This window comes from Engystomops pustulosus, chromosome 4 (genome assembly GCF_040894005.1).
Source record: "Engystomops pustulosus chromosome 4, aEngPut4.maternal, whole genome shotgun sequence".
Classification (NCBI taxonomy): Eukaryota; Metazoa; Chordata; class Amphibia; order Anura; family Leptodactylidae; genus Engystomops; species Engystomops pustulosus.
In genome coordinates, this window is record NC_092414.1 from 70,154,427 (window position 1) to 70,176,572 (window position 22,146).

At 40.0% G+C, this 22,146-nt stretch overlaps 1 long non-coding RNA gene across 2 annotated transcripts in view; it reads left to right on the forward strand.

The window, feature by feature from the left end:
- Positions 1 to 9,714: 9,714 nt before the first annotated feature.
- LOC140128998 (uncharacterized) overlaps positions 9,715 to 22,146 on the forward strand; it is a 32,155-nt gene continuing 19,723 nt past the window's right edge. For both annotated transcript variants that reach the window (XR_011855240.1, XR_011855239.1), the window contains exon 1: positions 9,715 to 9,785. This is a non-coding gene — a long non-coding RNA (uncharacterized lncRNA). The remainder of the gene's footprint in view (positions 9,786 to 22,146) is intronic.

The following is a 22,146-nucleotide window of genomic DNA, read 5'->3' on the forward strand; positions in this document are numbered from 1 at the left end:
AAAGTAGGAACCTGGGCTTTTTACACAGATATATACGGTAATACTTTTGTTGTAATACTAGGGCTTGCCAGGGATGAGATAATCAATGTCAAGTTCCTTTGATTCCCTTTTCAAATATTACGTGCGTTTATAGTAGTAAATATGACTACCGAACCAGTAACATTGGAGTAGCCTTCTGCAGGTTGGCTTGCTCTCTTTGCTAATGTGCTGTCTGCTTATTACAACAAAAGTACAACCTGAAGCTGGGAAACATAATGAAAATGAAAAAAATTATTTCCCAGCAATCATTTCCAGATTTGGCTTGTTTTTAGTGGAGAATTCTATTGGTAAATGCTACAGATATCCTGGTCCTTTAAGTCTTTTGAAAGCTGCATTAAGACCCACAGCTTAAATGCACATATTGAGGCTTGAACACTTGCACTGCAGGCCAATTTGGACTTGTGCATTTAGAGGGTAGTTGAATACCAATTTTTTGAATTTGTCGAATTTCAATCTTTTTGCAGCATCTGTACCACCACAGTGACTACTAACTGGTATATCTACAGTGTAGATCCACTTAAAGTATGTCCTCTGGGGACCCATTCTATAAAAAAACTAAACTGAAACCTTGAACACGGGAAGAAGATGGATAAGTCCTTGAATAGATATTAGATCATTCATTTGGTCATTTGCCTTGTATAAAATGTTGTCACAAAGTAAAATGGATTGACAACAACCTGTATTGTGGTCTATGTGGTTCTTAACAAAAATATACTAGTTTTCAAGTCTTTTTGAAAACAGTAAAAATAAAAAAAGCCTTCTCAACTCTCACTCAGCACTTATTGATGAAGGTCGACAGCTGCCAGAGTTTTTGTACATGTCTTTACTGGATCTACTTTTATCTCACAGACTTACACAAGCAGAATATGTCACAATGACGTAGTAAACTGGTTGGTCATTTTCTATTTCAGTGGGAATTAGTTTCTTATCAAACTTGGCAAAAGTTTTCCCTTTGCAGGCAGTGAGTAAACAGGCTGCTGGACATAGTGTTTTTGTAATTTAGCTCATGTTACACAAATTTAAAGAGACTGTTCTTAATGTCAGTGACAACAGACAGGACAGTGAACCTTAAAACTCCAGCCCTCCTACAGCCTCACTGCTTGCCTCAGCATATCTTAGACAATACAGTACAACCCCAAATAACACAAAGGGGAAGCCAACAATCCAGGTCACAACAGAGATAGCTAATCAGGCACAAAATCACAGATATGAAGGATAGTCAAATACAATATCCAGAAACCAGAGATACAGAAAAAGCTACACTGAGCACAGATGGTAAATCTGTAATAAAATGTTTAACCAGCAATGGAGGATAGCACACACATGGGGTTTATCAGATAATGACTTATGCTTCAGGAGAGAGTTTGAGCATGTTAACCCTTGCTGGTTCAAAGCCTGAAATGAAGCAAATGGAATTCAGCTTCTTCTCAGATTGACAGTATGAACTGCAGAAGACCCTGACACAGATGTTGCTTACATTTATGTTTTTGTATTGTTTTCAAATGTTTATTACATTATTTTAGTACAATAATTTAAGAAGTGTCAAACTAGGGACATTTAGAGACTTATTCTTAAAGTACAGCTAGTGTGATGGTATATTGACTATTATTTTATGCTCCAGAACAGGATGTAACATCTTCAAGGCACTGTGTACATGGTCACCCAATTCAGAAAGAACAGGGAATCCTTTAAATAATATCTGATGTTATACAGTTGATGCAGAAACTCATAATACAGCCATGTGATTGTCCCTTGCAGTCTTCAGATATTTAATTAAATTGGGTATTTAGTGGACAGCAAGCTATTGCCAATCCACTGGACACATAGGGGAAATGTAATTTTTGCTCTTCAAATGTTTATACACATTTTAGTTTAATTGTCAATCCTATATTTTTTAAAGTGTCCTAAAAATGCTTCATTTTTTTTCAAAATGATTTAAATAATTGAAATTTATGAACAACATTACATGCAGAGCAAGTTTAGTAGACTTTAAAGAGTGTTTAGAGTGCAAAATAAATGTAGGAATATCAATTCAAAAATAAAAAATTATGTATGCTATAAATATCGGTTTTTAGTTTGTCAAAATTAACCATTGTGACTAAAATTTGCTTCAGAATCTTTAAAAAAACATTTCTGCATTTCACATCCTCTGCAAGTTATCTAACAGAGTGATGAAACCTCAGCTCCAGCACACACTAGTGAAGCTGGACTGTCCATTGATTGCTGACTTGGTTGGCTATATGTGAATGTGGGGGTTTCATTAGTGATTGACATTGTTGTGGGTACGCGTTTTAGGAACCTGCGCTAATACAGTTTTCTTGTAGCAATGTTTGTTTAGTGTTATTGCAATTTATTGCTTTTGGATGAGATATTCTTGCACATAAATGTGCAATAAGTTTTTTTCTTTAAATCCCAGCCACGCACCAGACAAACATGATAGACTTACAAGAACAAACCCTTATTAACAAACACAAAAACACCTAATACAAAATAGACACTAAAATTAGGCAAAAAACGAACTAGACAGACAAAAAAACTAAACATACAAAATCTAAATCCCCCAATTGTGTTGTCTCAATTTGCTGACTTCTGCCATCCCCTCCAAAGAGCTAACGCTCTTCTATCCATTCAAATGTAATTCATGGATTGCACAAGGACACTAAAAGAATGACTTCCTGTATCCTCCCTCTAACAAGTCTATACACTCCAACATGGGACATAAACAGTTTGCCCTCACAAAGCAGCCTCTGGAAATGGGCTTGTCCTTGGTGGATTTTATATCATCAGCATTGAACAGGGTAAAATCCCAAAAGACAAGTGATAAATGGTAGGCTGGGTGGCATTCACTGTGTATTAAGATGGGCTCAGGAAGAGAGGTAAGAGAGGACCCAATGGGGCACATTTACTTACCTGTCCGCTCCAGTTCCCCGAAAGTGCATTGTCCGACCAGAATGCACTGTGCCGCGTTTCACTAAGATCATGCGCCCGATATCCTGCATGTGTCACTTCCCCGCTCAGGTCCGACGGAGTTCACCTTCTTCTTCCTGGTGTATGTAAGTGCATTGTCTTGCGGCACAATTTAACCCCTTCCCGTCGCAGCCCTTTTTCGTTTTTGCGTTTTCATTTTTCACTCCCCACATTCAAAAATCTGTAACTTTTTTAGCATATTGTAATGAATGGGTTAACCCGGAGTAGCTTCAGGTCTTCGTGAGACCCGAAGCTACCATGGCGACGGATCGCCGCTCCCTGATGACGTCACGGGGAGCGACGATCCTCAGAAAGATGGTGGCGCCCACGCGCCATCATCTTTTTGAAGCCGCCGGTACCTTTGCTGGCGGCGTTCAGCTGGAAAACTCCAGCGATCGGTGCCGGTGCCGGTGTTACCGGTAAGCCTTTGCTGCATTATGCAGCAAAGTCTTACCGGATATGGAGAGAGCTCAGCTCGCGAGCCCTCTCCATGCACCGGGACCCGACATGTGACGTACTATTACATCACATGTCGGTAAGGGGTTAAAAGTTAAATCCTATGCTCAGTCCGAATAAGTCCGATCGTCCTATGGCACGTCCCCTGATTTCTGTAGCATGAAAGCCAGCTCAGCCACGCCACAATCCGATCGCGTGCGACACAATCCCCAGTTAAATACCTATCACAGCGGCCCAAAGCACGAAGACGTCGGAAAATCTGCCGAAAGTTCGGCCACAGATTCTTAGCAAATAAACCCCAATAAGTATGATACAATATGAGACGAAGTGGCCAAAGCGATGAAGATATTCAGACTGTTGCCACTTGGGGTACCAGAGGGGTAGATATTCTATCCTTTTATTTGATATCTTTTTAGCAGTGTCTTCTTTTTACAAGGCCAGTTGAGTAATATTGTGATATTTGCAGCTCTTACTAAAGCTTTAGATTAATTATTACAGAAGTGAATAATACAATGTTTCAGGGGATTTGGAGTAGAAACATTTATTATAGATATGTCTAAGGTTATACAAAAATTTGGATACAAAGTTGAATCAGATATAACATGACACTGAAGGGAAGTTGGGGACATTGGTATTTAGTAAACTTAATGTAGCCAGTGCCAGAAAGGTACCGCCAAGGCAAATAAAATCATGGAATAAAAAAAGGGAATACATTTCTCTAGACATACAAATCCCTAGAGAAGACATATAGAACAAGAAATATTTAGTTCAACTTTAAACTCAATTTGAGACATTTTTGTGGTGCAAAAAGCTCCAGATGAAACCAGCCCAGCCCCGAATCTATTTAAGATTCCCTGCATTCAGAGATTGCTATGTTTTTTTTTGGATTTGACACAAAAACCCACCAAAATTGTCCTTTGGTTATAATAAAGGTAGCAACATACATGACTCTGTGTGCACTTAGGAGTTAGTTGTGGAGAGTACACTGGATCTAACAATAGTGAATAAGGGCACTTCCAATACATTTACTTTCCTCCGCAATGGAGTGTCCGAAAGATGAAAAACATGTCTGCTTTCTTCCAAAACAGCTCCACACCTGACCATGGTTTGTGCCGGTATTGCAAATCAGCTCCATTCATCTCTGAGAAGCCGAGTTGCAATACCGGCACAAACCATGGTCAGGTGTGGAGCTGTTTTGGAAGAAAGCAGGAAATGAGTGCATCAACTTCCAAGACCAAAGTTAGAAGAGTTGTGTCCAAACAAGGCAATCTAAAGCCCGAAAGGGACCAGTGCTCCGCTCCTGTCACAAACAGGAACACAAAGAGAGTTAGGCTGGAATTTGCAGCAACATTATTTTGGTTTTATGATAAAAAGTGATAAGGAAGTGCTTTCTATGGTGACATTAAGCCCCCCAATTTTTTTTCTTTTCCCTATTTTATTGTATGCCATTTCTTCTTATTTTTTATGACTAAAATGTAAAAATGTTAAAACATGTAAACAAGATGTTCCAACTGTCTTTGTGTTATGATGAATATTTGTAACTAACATAGTGTAAGACATGGAATTTATTTTCATTCACGTCAGTATTTGATATGCATAATTATTAGGTGCAGAAAGGCACCAGAAAGTAATAGTAAATAATAGGACAGAGTATTCAGGGTGGTTTTGTCGGTGGACTGTTTAACGTTGCTTCTAGTAAAAAGTCCAGACATCTGAACCTGTTTTTTAGTGGGCCAAAAGTGCGGTCAATGGCACTATGTGGCACATTTACTAAAACATGGCTAAATGGCTAAAACAGTGTACACAGGTATTTAAGAAGTGTATGCTCTGGGATTGCGGCCCACATGACCCTTTTATGGCGCAGCTGCACTGGCTTCCACACACAAAGTAGGGGGCGTGCTGTCGGATGGTCCAACCGATTCAGACCGAGCGCCATATTTGACTTTCAAATTGTGTTGCACGCCCTATGTTAAATGTGCATCACAAAAAAGATGGTGAACTCTGTCAGACCAGTGTGGGGAAGCGACACATTCATGATTTATGGCACACGATCGCCGCAGTGAATCGCCGCACGCAGCATTATAGGCGTACAATGCACTTTTAGTGTACTCTAGTGACCTTGTAAGTAATTGTGCCCCTATGGGTCTTTTTATGTGCATAATTATATCTCTGTACTTTATCTTTGCTCAGATTCAGGTAGGGAGTCATATGCCAGGCTGTCAGTTTACTGCCATTGTCACCTAAATGAAAACTGGCACAAACACTTAAATAAATGTGGGCCACTGACTGTGGTAATCTTGTTATATTTGTTATCCATTGCCTCTAACCTTCTAAAATCAACATTTAAAATTATGCTAATGAGCCCGAAAGCCTTTGCGGGCGTTACTACAGCCCTTCTGTGATGCATATTCACAGGCTGTTGCAATGAACAGGAAATGCCTCACCCAATCTACTGCTCTCTCCCTTTTCCCTCTACCTGCCTAATCTAGCAGCGGTAGGAAGTGCACCGGCTCATTGTAACAGCTTGTGAAGCTACAGCACTGAGGGGTTCTGGAAACATCCACCAAAACCCTTTAAGCTCAGAATAATTTAAAAGTTGATTTCAGAATGAAGGCGGCAATGGATAGCAAATATAAGGATATTACCAGTCACCATGTCTGGATCTATGAGTAAGTGTCTCTGGTCTTTCATGATTTTGATGGTTGATTTATTTATGCATACTTTGATGATGAAAATAGTATTGTTATATTTTAAGCTTTTCTCAGAATACTGTGTTGTGCTTTATTAAAGCCACCTATGACACCAAGTGCTTATCACTGTATAATGTGCTGCTTCCAAATATAAACTGGTACAACTAAAGTAGACATGCGGTTTACTATGATGTGTGACAATTCTGCTTTCCTGTACTTGCAACTTCCTCTGACTATTTGTTAGACAGGTTATTTAGCTCATTACCAACATCTGATCCACTTCTAGATTAAATATATCACAAACAGATGGGATTAATGAAACAAAGAACCATGAGCTCCATTTGTCAGACATAGTTTTTCTTTACATTATTCACAATACCCAAGGCAAGAATGTACATTGAAGACTCCTATTCATATCTTCAAATTGCTGCTTTTACAGCCCTTTCTACCCAATTATATTACTATATCTGAAGGATACTTATACCCTTTCTAGCCCTTAGCTTTTCAGTAGCACTAAAAATAAGGTCTTTGATGCAAGTACTTATAACTAAATGAGAAGCATGTCTTGGTCTTTTATGGGCCAGTGCGTTTTATGGAGACACGAAACATAAAGTCTAGTTTATCTCCAGTGCATGAGCTGTAATGTATTACCTCATAATATGCTGGGAAGTAATCTGATTGTAGTGTTCTTCATTAGTATTATCTGGCAAATGGCCCACGCTGCCTCATCTCCAGTAACACTTACATGTGTATAATATTTATATGTGCGCATTATATTATCAGCTGTTTTTTATGGGTTAATAAAGGGAACTTGTCAACAGTTTTGATCATACAAATCTGCAGACAGTGTAATAATCATATCTTTGTGTTGTTTGAAGTAGTAGCAGGATTGAGAAAATGCATTTATGTTCTAGGATTTGAGCTTGGTTCAAAGCCCTTAGGTGTACTCATGTGAGAGATCTCTTTACTAAAAACTGAAAAGCCACCTACAGTAAATATCCCCCTCTCCTTCCCTATGAACACAGTAAGCCCTAAAGCTAGACCCACCGAGCTGCCCCTAAATTTTGCCATCCCTAGAAGGCTAGAATACAGTAGTGGATTATAATATTGGTGGTTTCGGAAGTAGCCCTGGTCCCATGCCTTCCAAGGCCCTACAAAATATTATACTCCCAGCTTTTGAGACTTTGTGCATTTCTGCTTTAAGATTCTTACAGAGAGCTACCTTTCTGCATCCAGATTTCTGCCCAAGCTGCAGAGTCAATCTGGCTCCTACTAGCCAGCCCTCTGACCACTAGACTAAGGCTGGAGTACTCTCAAATTCTTGCTCCACTGCCATCCAGTCCACCCCCTTGTTTGTGGCTGCAGGAAGGAAACGTTACAACATGTTACCTGCTGATGTTCTGGACTGTGTGCTATTTAACAGACTGTGAATCATTTCAAGATTGCCATTTCCATATGTGATTCTACCAGGAACCTCCCTTCACCACTTGCTTGGGCATCTGTTATTACACACACCTGGAGTGTCTCGGAGGGATCCCTTCTTTCTATTTCGGTCACCCGCTCTTCTTGCTTTTCCCGACTGACCCTGACAGGAATGGACGAGGTCTGTTTCTGTGGACCAAGCCACCATGACACAATTCTGGTGCTATGCCGCAATACAGCCAGCTACTCCAGTCGCTGGGAATCCAGCTGCCCCCAAACCTGTGGTTAGGCCTCAGTGGGGCACATACAGATGTGTCATTTGGATTGCAAATGGAAGCTGTTCAAAAGGATTGGATTGCAAAAGGAGCCTTCAAGCATATGGCACATCTGCGGTTCCTTTTAGATGTACTGCATTCTGGATTTTTGTCCAGCACTAGCATATGGCTTTTTAAAAGGAAATTTTAAAAAGTTTGGGCTTTTGCAATAAGGTAAAAACAGAAACAAAAAAAAGAAAAGGGCAGTGGTGTTAAAGTTGACTTTTTAAAGCAGGTTTTTGCAGGTCAACCTAGCACAAAAAGGGTAGAACATGAAAAGGGTTACTCAAGTTTAATGCCAACACTCACTTAACAGAGCCAAATATTATGCCAGGGAAGGATTTCACAATGAAACCACTTTCACAGTTCCTACACTTCTGAGAATATGCATAGCCACCTCTTTTCTGTATAGTAGTCCAAACAGTATCTTTACTCAATTCATAGAAAAAAATAATCCCTAAACAAAAACATGTCTGATTAGCGCCTACCCACATCAGTTAAGCCCAATGACATGTCAGATGGAGCGAGACCTGGCAAGACTTGGTGCTAACAACTCTCATTACATTTCATAACAAGATCAGTCCCTGGAAAACACGATCTGTGCGAGGGTGAGTTTAGAGAAAACAGTCTCAGCATGGAAGGAGGACACATAATGTGACTTCAAAACAAACCTCCTACCACGAGAACATCAGATCACACAAGTGAAACCCCTAGCAAGTCAGTTTCACACAAAGACATCCTGTGCTATGTGGTTGAGAGCCACACCTAAATCACACCAAAAGAAAAGGGGATGCAAAATAAAGCATGTATTGTGATTACCATGTTATCATTGCCAGAGTAAAACATTTCATATGGGTGTGAAATAGGCAGCATTTAGGGATTAAGTATCATCATTCTGTATATTTTAAAAGCAAAATGCATGTTTCAATTTTAGATGACTTTATATGGTGGCTGTATGAGCAGCAGCTAGCATACATTGTGCATGGCACGGTATAGTGAGCACACGTGTCACCGTGCCATCATCAGAAAAAAAAGATTGAGCGTGCTCCATATTTCCCATATGTATGGCCCAGCCGCATGCCTCCCTATGGAGAGAGGAGGGGTGAGGATCTCTCACCCCTCCACCTCCCCAGCCTAACGTGTGAAATGAGCCTTAGACTTTGTATTATTGCTCTGTGGTTTGTGTGCAAAGAGTCTGATGTGGCTTTGGTTTCTCATATTGTTATGTACAAAGAGCAGTATCACACATAGGGCAATATTGCTAAGGCAGTAGAAGAACACAAATACATCAACTATTCTACAGAGCACTTATTATCACACAGTAGATAATCATACATCTAGATAAAGACATACATTGTATGAGAGCTGTTTCCCACAGTCCGTGATCACTGACCGTGCTCTGACTCCTGTGTCACAGGCTGACCACACTGCTGCGGACGGGACTCCTTACATGCTTCAATATTGTGTTAGCGCTGCAGTTTAGTTTCAGGACATTATTACATCATATAAATCAATATACTGCAAGTAAGTGCATTAAATGGGTATGTCAGGAATCAGCATAATTCATATACAAATAGGTCCTTAAAATATAAGCTAATTTGTAATTAGATGGTATTTAAAATTTTATTCCTTTTAGCAGAAAAATGCAGTAAACATACACTTTGATGGAGAATTAAAAATACTACTGGCTCTTTAATCAGTCCATTGATTTTCTTTGCACGGAGCAGACACAGGACAGAAGATGGCTGCTGGTCACATATCCACATCACTTGTCCTCCAGCTGCCTGGGCAGGTCATGTGATCACCACTATGTTTGGCTGTAGTCGGTTGGTTGCAGGGCATCCAGTATGGCCGGTGAGGTAATGCACAGTGATGGCAGTTACACATCATTACTAAGGTAACACAGCAGGACAGTCTGTTACATCATCACTGAGGGCAGAGCAAAAGAGGGAGGAGAAGTTACTAAGAACTAAAGGATCATGGAACTTGTAGTTTCCAGTGCCAGCCATCTTGGTGATGACACTGCCTACTTTAGGAAGCCCATAACATTTTTGTGAACCCTAAAATCAAACTACTTAAGCTCCATTTTGTGACAAATGACATTGAGTCATTGAGCATTATGGGTTTTTGTATCAGACGTTCATATGCCCGGAATAAACCTTTAAGTTCAGCTACTGTTCTAGTTTCAGCAGTGTGGGCAGGGACTCTCTAAGACACTTCATGTTTCTTCTGTGCTATGAGATGCTGTGTGCTGCCAATGTGCTTAGATTATTAGGGTAGATGGTTTAGCTACAATTTAATTGGTTGCCATGGGCAACTAGGAATATTCTGACATTCAGACAGCTTGATAAATCTGCCCCAATGTGTTATTTTGTTATCCTGAGTATATTTAAGAATCTTGTCGTGGAAATACCCCTTTTATTGTTTACTTCCTGTGGATATAAACCAGTCCATGGTCATGTGATGTCACACAGGTGCTCAACTCGTTATAACACCCAGTTCTGATTACTCTCCATGATCTGTGCACCTGTGCGACATCACATGACCATTGAAGCATCTTCTGACACACAGGGGCTCATATATACAAAGCTCAACAATGTACACTATACATCTCCTGGGTCCTCTCCTGCTCTGGAAGCCAACTGTTAAGTAGCTGTATAGTATCATTCATTACAAATTGTATAGACCCATAAGGCTATCTATTTGGATGCGTTGCTACTTGATGAACTTTTGTAACCTAAACATCTTTTTTATTTTCCTAAATGTACATTTTGTTCAACTACACACTGTTGCTATTTAGATATTTCACAATGCATTGGGAAGACCTGTGATTTCAGATTTCAAGCAGTTTTCCAAACACAGTCCTTTGATGAAGGGGATACTTTAGTTATTACACATAATTTCCTAACTCACTCTGCTGGTATCAACAGTTACACAGCTAGTTAGCTCATCAGAGATAAGGGATGTCTTAAATCTGGGCCATTTCTGCAGAAATCTAGCTCAAGCCTAAGTGCAAAACCTGTTTGGGTTCTGCTTTGGCTGCCCAATGGCTTTTTAAACCCCAGCCCATATTGGACAGCCCATATTGCCCCTACTCTTAAGCTACCCAAATGGAGCATACAAGTAAGATGATGGAGTTGTTGTTCACCTTGTGGGTGTTAGGGGGCCTACATGTTATTATTGGGGGGAGTTGGGATATTATAGAGTAAGAGTTTTGTAAGTTGTCTGATATACATGTAGTGGGACTATGTGATTACTGGATATGGATAGAATAGTGAAGAGGGGTATTTTTTTACTATTCTAGGGGGTGATAGTGGTCAACCTAAATGTGGGAAGCATAGAGGGCAACAGGCTTTGGGACTACTTTGAGGGGAGTGAAAAAATTTTAAATCTCAATAATTACTATTTGCTGTGCATTGAGATCTACCTTATAGTGGTGGATATGTAGTACTGGAGCATAGGGTACCACTACTATTAGGTATTGAGTACTGTGGGCAACACTGTTACTTTGGACTATAAGCACAGGCAAATTACTCAAATCCTCCAATATTAGTATGTGATATATAATTATAGAACTGTACTGATTAGTTCTATCTAAGTTCTAGTTTATGGTATGATTCACATTGGCCTAATTACCTGGCACCCAATTTCTACACAACTCTCTTTGACCTCCGAACAGCACATTAAAGGGGTATTCCCATCTGAGCATTCACATTTAATTAAATTAATCTCCCATGTGTAAACATTTTTTCAATTGGATGTTATTTAAAAAAATGATCCTGTGTGAAGATAATTTCTCATCAATGTAGTCATATGGTCCCTTAGAAATGAGATGGCTTCCTCAGATACGACCACCCCACACTGGATTCAGCATTTATTATGACAGGACGGCTGTTAGTCATGCAAGGACTTCGTATACAAATATTTTTGTATTTGTTTCTTTGTGCAATCACTCCAGCAGAGGTGGCCGTATCCAAAGACACCGTCTTTTTTCTAAGGGACCATATGGCTACATTTATGAGAAATTATCTTCACACAGATACATTTTTTTAATAACATCTAATTGAAGAAATGTTTATATATGGTAGATTAATTAAATTGAATATGAATGCCCAGGTGAGAATACCCCTTTAAGTCTAATGTTATGGGACTGCTTAGTTAACGTTTTACTTGTCACTTTTGTTCGCTTGGTTGTCTGTCGGTTGACATAAAAGTCAATGCTATTTTTTTCTTTTATATTTAAAGAGAACCTTTCAGGTCAACTATGAAAGCTGTGCATGGGTACAATGTAAAATACAAACATTTATACTTACCTAGATAAGGCACATTGGACTCACATCTGGCGTTGCTTCAATGAAGCCGCTTCACTTGCCGAAATGTGTAGAACTGAGAGCTCTGGAATGAGCTCACAAAGAAAACTTCTACAGTGCAATTAGGGACACTAAACCACCAGTCCATAAGGACCTGTGCGTGATTTAGTGTCCCAAATTGCCCAGACAGGTTCCCTTTAAATGTGACCTTTTTTAATTTACCACCATAAAAATGAGAATAATGTGAAGCATACACGAGCTTGGAGAGCAGTCAGTCTGAAGGTGCCTAAGCAAATTATGGGGGTCATTTACTAAGGGCCCGATTCGCTTTTTCCCAACGTGTTACCCGAATATTTCTGATTTGCACCGATTTCCCCTGAATTGCCCCAGGATTTTGGCGCATCGGAGCTGGCATGCACGCAACGGAAATGGGGGGGCGTGGCCGAACGAAAACCCGACAGGTTCGGGAAAACCGCTGCATTTAAAAAAAAAAATCTGTCGCGGAGCTTGCACTTACCTTCACTCGGCCCGGCACGGTGAACTCCAGCACGTTCCGATGCTTTTCAGCGCCACCTGGTGGACAGCGGAGGAACTACCTTAATAAATCCCGGACGGACCTGAAGCCAGCGAAGGTAAGTAAATCTGCCCCTATGTTTTTTATTTGGAAATGTGTCAATATGCTTGTAAAAATGACATGTTCTTTTTCTTTTATTCATTATAATTGTTATAAATGTGCATTTTGAAAGCCATTTTATTATGAAAAAAGTCTGAAAAAACCTTTAACTTTGTGAATCAATTCTTGGCGGTTTCATGATTCACACAAAATAACCAAAAGAAGAAAAAAATAAAAAGTCCAAGAGACACTTTATCCTCATAGGCTAACAATATTTTTACCAACAAAATAACGATATGTGCCGTTCTCTTAAATAATAGGCCTCTTAGCTGTACGTTTATACATATAAATCTATCTGGCTCCTTTTGTAGTATTACATTAAAAACATTCTTTGGGATAACATTTAGCTTGCCTTTAGCTGATCTGCTCCCTGTCATATAACCTGTGTTTCGCCCACTCTTTTCTGTCACTATTAGAGACACCAATGTTTTGTAAAGCCTTTTCCTTAATCATTGTCCAACAGGCACTCGACCAAATTGATGTCTAATGAGTTGACTGGTTAAATTTGGATGCCAAAGTACAAGTGCTTAGCGTGTAATCACTACAGTCTAAAAATGGCTATAGCCTCACAATTTGTGATACAACACATGTATATTGTGTTTAGTAAAACATTTTTTTCCCTGTGGGTCAATGATATAATAATTGTGGATATCAATAAATCTCACAATCATATTGGGACCTCATGCTTTTAGATCAATTCATTTGTTTTATGTTCCTTTGGCATTATCCTGCAGTATGGGAGGCATGTATAGAATCCACCCAGTGAGCAGATACATTTTTTTGCACTTAATGATAATGGATAATAACAATGAAAGAAATATTTCACTGTGTTATTTAAAGGGGTTGTACCAACTTAGGAAGTTATCCCCTATCCACTAGGGACAACTGTTCCCTATTTGCAACAAAGCGCAAAAAACAGGACAATTAAAATAAAGAAAAGGAGTTAGGAGAGTCTGGTTGGAACCAAGAGGACAAACACAGTAAAAAAAGAGAAAAGAATAGTCATAACACAAGCCAAAAGTCAGAATGCAAGGAGAAAGAGATCAGAATAACAAGAAAATCTGGAGCATACTAAGACACTTCTGTAACAGACTGGGCAGAAATCTTATGGGAAAATAGGAGTCAAGGCCCTAATTAGTTATTGGATCAGAACTCAGAAGAGAAGAGGGAGTAATGTGAGTAGAGAGAGAATCTGTCAATAACAATGGGTTAACTATCGAAGAACCAGAACCAGGCAACAGGAGACTGATGGGTGTTGTCCAAACCAATCCAAAACAACCAGCAAGCCTAAACCTTTGTTCACACTGACAGTGTTCAGCTCATACTCAGCCGCATGCCACGGGCAGAGGATGACGCCGACAAAGATGTTACCGTAAGTGTGTATTTCACTTAAAATAGCATTGTATTAATGCTTGGAGACCACATTGTAGCATATGCAGTTACTTATAGTAAGTATGGAGCCCAGTTAAACACTTGTCTTGCTCCTCGTTGAGTGGCAGACTAGTCACATGCATAGATATTCCATTTTTACATTTGCTGATCTGTTGAGTAGATAAGGAGTGCAACGGATTGGGGTCTTTGCATCTGTTTAGCAACTAGAAACATCTCTATTTACTCGCAGCTGGTTACCAGCTGGCATGGCCTTTATTATGTTTCCTTAGTTACCCTGTGAGTATGGAACATATGATATACACACATATGATAACGTGAATCAGTGTCAGTCATTGCACCAATAGCTTTTGCTGCCTTGTTATTGCACGATTTGTTCATGTTATTGACCTAGACTTAAACATTCGGTTCTTCCAATGCCACAGTGATTCTTTATGTGTGGCTGTATCAATTATAGGATTAACAGATCTATTTTTTTCCTGTGTAAAACTTGCACTGGGAAAAACTAGGACAAGTTAGACCTGTCTTGCAAAGAAGATTCCTGTTGGCAGCTACAAGGTGCGATTCTCGGTGTATGTGATCAACATATTTAATTAAATGCCACTCATGGAATCACACAATCAAATGTTGCAAAATCACACAAACAGAATACAGGTTGAATGTACACAGCGCTCTTCATCTACAGCAAAGGCTCTGTTCAAAGTCAGCTGCCAGTGTGCAAAAATAAATGAGTGCTGATAGTTGCAACCTCATAATTGTCATTCTTTCTATTTGAAGTTGTCCAACACTATTTTCAAGGCTGTTTATGACACAGCCTAATGGACCAGAATGTACAGTATCCTCTGATACAAAGATGAATGAACATGTTGTTCCTAAATGAATCTGAAGTGTATAGTTGTAAGAAACTGGCCGGCTGAGTAGCTATTGTCGTAGTTTTTTTTTTGTTTTGCTTGTGAAGTGTATTTATATGTTATAATGAATGGATGGTATGAGTGGAAGTCATTGGGGGACATTTACTAGGAACCGTGGAAACTGCACTAAATGCAGTTTGTCTGTGTATAGTGCCGGGAGCGCCACATTCAGGATTTCTGGTGGATGTTCTTCATGAATCTGGCAATTCCAGCACTGCCCTGACAATGTGTTCCAACTTTTTTTTGGTGCACCTGTAACATAGGGCTTGTGTCGCATGGTGCCTAGTGCAGCTGCGCTACAAAAGGGTAGTGTGCAACATAATTGTGGTGCAGGCACTTTTTAAAAATGAGTAAAAGCTCCCAATAATCGAAGGGTATTTTCCAAGGTACATCAGCGGCAGTTACTCAAGTCTCCCATTGGGTTTGCTACAATGTGTAGGTGCAGAGTCCAAGCTCTTTTGCTCACATAGTATTGCCCAGACTAGATACACTTGTATTTATTTTTCCGCTGAGAATAGGAGAAGCATTGTAGAAGTTTCTGGCCTCTGAATGCACACAACAGTGTTCTCATTCATTGACAATAAACAAATATACTTTATGTTTCAATTCTGACCCGTTTTTTTCAAGATATTATAAAGTTTCACTACTGTAAATTTAAACATTAGTAACCTTGGATCACATGGTGTTTGCTTCCACATACTTGATAAACTGAATTTTTTTTTAAAAATCAACCACATGGCCCCTACTGCTATATTGGAAAACTGCAACAGTCACGGGGGGGATTTATCAAGAGCTGGCGCCAACTCATGATGTTACCCTGCTGCACACGTTGCCCAAGATATGCTTAAATGCCTTAACTGAAGTATGAACTGCACTAGGATATATTTAATCTGCCCCCCTCCTTATGCACTCTCCAAAGACTTGGTGAGGGAGTGGTGTGGGGAAGGTTACAATTACTGCCTGAGGTCCTGGAATTGCAACATTTTCATGGCTTGTATGCTTAAAAACTGACTTAAACACCCCTCACGGTGTCTATCATTTTCTTATATGCTGGATGCGTCATCAATAATAGGTAGGTAGTGGGCTGACCCCTTACTCCTCTATCCATTTCTTGTTTGACAAAGTGTGGAGCTACAGGTGAACTCTGTGACCCAAATAATATCCCACAATTACTAATTACATGGCCTTTTTGCAGTTGAGTCACATTCATGTGAATAAGATTGAACACTAGAAAAGTTGCCGTGCAATGTGAAGTCTGGTATTCCCATATTTTTTGGACTATAAGACGCTTCTTACTGTAGGACACAGCCCAGATTTGGGTTTCTAAAAAAGGAAAAATATATTTTACACCAATTAAAATATCCCTGTTGGTCACACAGCACACACAGATCTGCTCCATCCATACAGTTACACATACAGATCTGCATCATCCATACAGTTGCACACACAGTTTTGCTCCATCCATACATTTACACACAGCACACAGCTCTGCATCATCCATACAGTTACACACACAGTTCTGCTACATCCATACAGTTACACACAGCCCTGCATCATCCATACATTTACATACACAGCTCTGCATCATCCATACAGTTACACACACAGCTCTGCATCATTCATACAGTTACACACACATATCAGCATCATCCATACACAGCTCAGCATGATCCATAGTTACACACACAGCTCTGCATCATCCATACAGTTACACACACAGCTCTGCATCAACCATAGAGTTACATACACAGCTCAGTATCATCCATACAGTTACACACACAGCCCAGCATCATCCATAGTTACACACACAGATCTGCATCAACCATACAGTTACACACACAGCTCTGCAACATCCAAACAGTTACATACACAGCACAGCTATACACACAGAACCCCACGTCCCCCTTCCCCTATTCCCCGCTTCCCCTTCTTCTTAACCTGTCCCTGCGCATCATGTCTGCATTCTCAGCAGTATGTAGTGATGTAAGAAGCATGTGATCAGTCACATGATTCTGACATCACCGCAGGTCCTGTAGGACACTCGGGAGAGGGGAGAGCAGTGCGGAGGCTCTCCTCTCTGGAAGATCGGGTGCAGCTCTATATCAGGGCATCACCTGGTCTCCATTACATTGGTCAGGAGGGTCAGGCAGTGCTGTATCCCCCTGACCTTTGGTCTACAAGAGGCAGGCACTTTTTAGCAAGATTTTTTCTTGCTAAAAAGTGCGTCTTATAGTCCAAAAAATACGGTATGTACGATAGTATGAAAAGGCCACATTACTGAAATGCCCTGAAATTATATCATATGAGAGGCACAGTGCAAACTCCATTTTACAGCTCTTTGATGCCATATTTGTGTTGTAATGGGCTTCAAACAATCCTTTATCCCTGCTGTAAGCTTCAATCCTCTCTTTAGAGTACAGTGATGGCAGCAATATTTCACTATGTACCAAGAACAAATGTGCTGAATTTGACTTCTCACTTTCATTTACAGAGAATATGACTAGACGCCAGAGACAGATAAAAGATGAATATCATCACTTAATGACCTCTGTGATGTAGGTCAGTGCATTCAGAAATGAAGGACTGTGATGCTTCCGAAAGTATTACATTGTATTCCAGCAAAAGACAAATTATTATCCCTTAGGCCTTTTGTTGGGCTGCAATGCTTCATGGCAAAGACAAGCACTGTTTCAGGGGGGTAAAACAGAGATCCATTGGGTGATTCAAACTAAATTTGGTTACAATGCAGACTCTTCTTGATACATTTATATTATAAATGATACATTATAATATATATATATTCATGTTATCAGTACCACCTTAAGACTTTATATTTAAATTTTATCAAATCTGTGGTAACTCATTTGTAACCGTGCCCATTTTTCTTGTCTTTTCTTAAATGTGTTTAATATTGTCTTTTCTTAAATCACAAATGTCAGCACTTTCCGCTTATACAGTGTACATTTTAAATGCTTAGTAGATGTGTGGTCGTATTTGATGGTTACTTGCAGACACCACTAGAGGGAGCACAGGAGATCACTGCATACTGTAATAATATGTGAACACTGTGAACATTTACTGTGTTCTGCTAGATTTATTGGCATTATCAAGATAATGAAACTAGGGGACGTAACAGACACTAATGGAAGCAAATTGTTACCATTGACTATAATGGAGTCTGTTTAGCCTCTCTTATGGTGTCCATCATTTTATTCCATGATCCATCATTATTATCTTATTTGTTTAACAAAGCTTACATATATGATATACCTTTATCTTTTTTAAGAACGTCCTTTTTCACACAACACATAAAAATTGCTTTTGTGGTTAGAGCTACCATGTAATTTACACAATAGCTAAAGAAAGCTTCACTTCAGAAGACATCTTCAGAGATCTACCAATATCCATCTTACAGTATTTCTGAAGAAGTTAAGAAATAACAAGTGTATTACTTGAGAACTGACTAAAGTAATGTTCTCCAAGTTTGTCTTTCTGTGGAGCATCAGTGTAAGGCTTCATGCACATGAATGTTATGGGGGCTGAAAGAGGTTTTCGGCACATGGTGATCTTGCCGGCCGCTGTGTAAATATGGGACTTGTCTTATATTTTGTCATTTTACAGCAGCAGCAGCTTGTTTCGTTTTCTGCTCCTCCTTCCTCTCTCCTGCACCCAGCCACATGCTCAACCACGTCCCAGTTTGAGTATACATGGGCAGGAAAATTTTCCTCCAAGGATCAAGAAACCTATTCCCAGTACCAGACTGTACTACCCCAAGTTGCATCCTTTTAACTCAAGATCTTCTTTTTCTGTGCTGTGTAGCTAAAGCACACTTGCACATTTCTTTCTTATACTATAAAACATATAATAAACAAGTAGATTAAAAAAAAATTGTACAATTGCCAGCCAGGCCGTCACCTTCCTAAATATCACCGCACCCATCTTCTGCTGTAAACATACAATATAGCACCTTATGGAAATGAGGAAGAAAGGTGATCCACTTTACAACCAAGCATTAACACCTTAGGGATGTGGCCTAGTTTAATAGTCACCTGTCACCATGTACATATTACTATGGGTTAAATTACATACATTATTTGATTGTCTTATTCCCTCTGCAAGTTTTTGTTTTGTTTTTATTACTTCATTCATAGGCTCAAAAATATGGTTTCACACTTGCCAAAGAGGTTGTAAACTTTAATTTTCTCTAAGGCTATGTATGTTGTATGAAAATAGGTTATCGCCCCCTTGATTTGCATGGGGTATTTCACGTGAAGCATCCCAGGGATCATATTTTTTAAAAAGGTTTATACATAAAAAAAAATTAGATGAGGCACAAATCATTTTGTACTTGTTGACAGGTCCATCTCATCATTTATGACTACATCCATCTGATATACCATGAGGCCCTCATTTATCTTAGAACAGGGCCATGAGTGATATGCATCTAATGTACATGACCAGCTTTGGTTTGCACAGCTGTGATGATCCTTCAAGATCCTGCCATTCCTTGTGGTTAGGAAGATTAGTATGATTAATAAAAATATGCCACTGTCATAAAAGGGAATTGAAAGGTACAAAACCCTCTTGCACAAACAGTGGAAGTTTCCTATTATATGTTAGACTTGAGAAAATGAGAACCATCCCATGCCCTCCACATACTCTATTGTCACATTAATAAATAGGCTGCACCTTCCTCTTTTGTACGTGAAAACACTAGTTGAGAAACTTCCTTAAAAAATTCAGCAGTGCAAGTACTAACCATGTAAAAGGAAAGATATTTGGTACTTGGGCACAGCTGCTGTTTTAGGATATGTATAAAAATCTGCTTGTAATTTTAAGACCTGCAGCAAGTAGTAAGCACATACAGAGAAAGTTGTACTAATATAATTGTTTCTCTACATACACCCAAGGAGATTTCCAGTGATATGACTGCCCATATATGCAGGCCTGGCGTTATGCCATGGTAAAGGAGGCAAATACCCAGGGGCCCCCAACCTCAAGATAACCTCTGGGCATCTGCAGTATGCAGGGTCAGACTGGCATCTCTATCACAGGGACTGGCATCTCTATCGCAGGAGCCTCTGTCCATACCCGTAAGAGGCCCCTGCCAACGGCTGTAATAGTACTTGATGCAGCTGTAACCGGGAGCTTTCTGGGCACACACGTCACGCTCTTAGCCCGATGCACTGCTGCGTCATGACGTTATCACACGGCAGCATCATCACGTGGTTGGGAATCCCAGTGGTCGAAACTAAAAGACAGGACTATGCAAACTAATGAGGGGGTACATTATGCAAATTCATGAAGGGGGGGGGGTAATATATAAAACTCATGGGGGGCCCTAGTATACAAGATTCATGGGGTGTATAAAATGATGGGGCCCAGTATAGAAATTAATTACAGGGACAGTGTATATAATTCATGAGGGCCTTAGTGTTTAAAATTCATCAGGCAGCATGTATTGGGGGTTATGTAATCTTATTTGCTCATAGCCAAACCAATTGAATGTAAATGTGTTGTTGGTACAATATGCAGAAATTTGGGGGCCCAGTTTAAATTTTGCCCAGGATCCCACTTTGCCTAATGCTAGCCCTGCATATATAGACAGTTACATCACTAGGGAAATGCCCTGAACATCAGCAGCAGCCAATAAGGAGAAACAGGACAACACATCCATTATGTGAGCATGCAGTGAGATACGTCCTAGCCCTATGTTGTAAGGATATGTCGTCAATCCACCCAACATATCCATACAAAGGAGGGCTAAAAATACAACACAAATATAGCCTTCATCCTAGTTAGAACAGCTTACATTTAAAGGATTTACATTATTTGTATCTTACTTTTTCATGTTTAAAGACGTTTAATAAATAATCCTTTATTTTTGCTCCCTTCCCCATTAGACCCTTAATTCTAAATTATGTTTACCAAAGAAGCTTTTAGTCCTCTCATCTTCTTCAAAATGCTGGTTCATGGCAGCACCAATTGCACCCAGAGATCCTTCCTTCCATTCTTTAGGTAAGGAATAGAGATTAGCGGATCTGTCAAGGTTTGGGTTCAACAAGTTCGGCTGAACTTCAACTTTGGCTTGTGTACTTGGACTTCAACGAAACCTGACCTCGAACCTGTACTCCATTGAAATCAAGGGGACCAGGGGCGTAACTACAGCCATAGGAACTGCCATGGGGCCCGCAATGTCAGGGGACCTCATCATTCAACCTGACACTAAGCAAAGGAGGATGTGTACCATTATATACATGTTATGCTGTACATTGTACAACATAATATGTATATAACCGGGCACATCTTCCACAGTACAGAGCATGAATCAGCATCTCAGATAAGAAATGTCGGGGGAAGGGGGGGGGGGGGCAGCTGAACGACAGGACTAGGGATCTATCTTCTCTAATTCCTGCCATGTACTTCCCCCATGTGGTCGGCAGCTACAGATCTGTGTAACTGTAAGAGATTAGACATGCAGTGACTGTGGTATGAGACAGATTGAGATTAGACATGTAGTCACTGCAGCATTAGACCATTAGAGATTTGACATGCAGTCAATAATTCCCTGCATGTCCCTGTCTCCAGCAGCAGCAGCCTTTCCCTTTCTGTCTGGTCTTCTATACTGCAGGGTCACATGTCCCATCTGACCAATCACAGCCATGTCCATATTAGGCTAGTTGTTAGGGGTTAAAAGCTGGGTAACTGGCTGCTTAGCTCATCTTTTACACGTTTTACTGATTGACGAACCTGAAGCCTGAACATCCAGGTGTCGTACGGATTAAGGCTCATGGAACTCAACTCACACTGCAAGTTCTGGTCCCCTCATCACTAATAATGAATATATGCATTCATTTCAGGCAGTTTCCTTTTTCTGTGCTAATAGTATCTTCAGACAGAAGAACCCTTGAATATGTTCTCTGCACAAGCCCCGGTAAACCCTATAGGTCTGCCTTGTGCAGATCTATATGTAAT